The sequence below is a fragment of the Egretta garzetta genome, unplaced genomic scaffold (assembly GCF_000687185.1).
Source record: "Egretta garzetta isolate BGI_Z169 unplaced genomic scaffold, ASM68718v1 scaffold86, whole genome shotgun sequence".
In the NCBI taxonomy this organism is placed as follows: Eukaryota; Metazoa; Chordata; class Aves; order Pelecaniformes; family Ardeidae; genus Egretta; species Egretta garzetta.
In genome coordinates, this window is record NW_009259970.1 from 283,476 (window position 1) to 285,585 (window position 2,110).

Here is a 2,110-nt window from a genome sequence, read left to right on the forward strand (position 1 = left end):
AGGGGTTGCCCAGAGAGGTAGTGGAGGCCCCATCTCTGGAAACATTCAAGGCCAGGTTGGATGGGGCTCTGAGCTACCTGATGAGTTGGTGGTGTCCCTGCTCACTGCAGGGGGGTTGGACTAGATGACCTCTAGGGGTCCCTTCCAACCCAAAACATTCTATGATTCTATGAAATACTTAATTCTGATGTCACGTTTGGTAGCTTTTTCCTAAGTAGAACTGTGTTGAATGCTTCTGTGTGTAGCACGCAACTGCATGTATCAGTTGGTTGTGGTAGATAAAATGTACGTAAATATTAACTGTTTTCTTATGACTTCAATTATTGGCGAAATGATTGTCTTCACATTTTTTTTATAATATTCTAGGTGGCCTAAGGGTGCTTTTTCCCAGTGTATCCTGCATAGCTTTTCTGTCTGTATTTTTTTTTTTGGTGGTGTTTTTACCTGTACCAAACAGATATTTAACATCTGTAATGCTTTTTCTGTATTTGCAGTACTAGTCAACTTTTATGCACAATTCATAGTCATTTGCAGGTTGGTGGTTTTTTTTTTTTTAATTTTCCAGTGCAGTTGTATGCATTTGGACTCACACTTCAGATATTGGTTATGACTTTCTGGTTTTGAAACACTGTTAAATCATGAAGAGTGTAAAGGGGCTTCATCTGTCTATTTATGTTCAGAAAGTAAAATAGTTTTGCTTGAAGGTTTATTGACAGTTTCCACCTGCTGCCTTAAAACTTATTTGTGTGGGGTCTTTTTTCCCCAAAATGCCATTTTCTCATTGGGTAGAAGATGTTAGCAAAACCTGGTATTGCTAAGTTGACTGAATAATGAGCTTTTCCTCATATTTGATTTTTCATTCTATTTTTCCAGCAGTAGGAAGTGCAGTCTGCCTGTTTAAGCACATTCAAATTGGGTTTTAGTATTCAAACAGAAATAGGTTGTAGGAGAACAAAGAGAAATAGTGCAAACAACATACCCAAAAAATGTAGTAAACTTTTAAAAAGCACCATCTGTACTATAATGAAGAGAAATCTTACCAATTATGTAGGGTACTGTGTTTTTAAAATGTAGCACCAATACTCCTGATAACTTTTGCAGTTTAGTGAAACATAGTGTTTCTTTTTATCAGAATTTTTGGAAATGAAACGTCAGTGGCAAACAATGTTAGTAGTGCAGCTGGGTGCTTCTGAATAGAGCATTAGGAAAACTTGGGTCTGAGCTCTGCTCTTTTGCTGGCCTGGTAGGTGGTACTGGTCATATCAGCTTACCTTTGTGTCATAGTTTTAGTTCTATAAAATGCAAGATTTTGTTACCTTTCCTTTTGACAAAATCCACTGAGATTCATCAGTAAAAAGGCTTGCATTACTCTCACATTTATGATGCCAGTTATGAGATCTGTTCTGTGTATTTTATTAGTGCCATAAAGAAGAGACTCTTGATGTGGAATTGCTGCTTTTTTTTTTTAAGGTGGGGGCTGAAAAATCAGAGACCTGTAATTCATCTGGGGGGGGGATGAGACACATTTATTTTTGTAATACAGAGATTACATAAGACATGAGGTTCACATTATCCTTATTTTCCGAGCATGTAATCTATCAGAGAAGCTATTTGGGGGGAAAAAAAAAATCCAGAATTGTATCATACATCACAGTAATCAGATGAATCACTGATAATGTAAAATCACCATCATCAAAAAAAAAAAAAAACCCTCACTCAAAAATCTTTTCGACCCAAAATCCCAGCTTTCTTGAGAAAACATAATTCTGATGGCTCCAAGAGCAAGGGCTCTAAAATTTCTCCAGGAAGCAATTGCTTCTTAGTGTCCAAGTGTTACCCTCAATCGCTAAAAAGAATGGGTTATAGCCATTCAGCAGGTTGTGGTCTGGCTTCTCATCTGCAAATGTACAGGGTAAAATTGGCAAAGAATACCACAAATGTGTAAGAACAGTTCTGGCTGTAGTTTTGAGAGGCAGAGGACCTTTTAGTATGACTGTTTTTATCATAAGGGCTTATGAAATATTGTTCTTATGGTTTTTGCTGTTCTGGATGAATAGTGATGGAGGCTTGGCATCTTGAAAATGAGATGGCTTCCATGACTGTTGCCAAT

At 37.3% G+C, this 2,110-nt stretch overlaps 1 protein-coding gene across 1 annotated transcript in view; it reads left to right on the forward strand.

Annotated features, from left to right (window-relative positions):
- CDC73 (cell division cycle 73) overlaps positions 1-2,110 on the forward strand; it is a 114,696-nt gene that overhangs the window by 100,467 nt on the left and 12,119 nt on the right. The gene's annotated exons all lie outside the window — the stretch shown is intronic.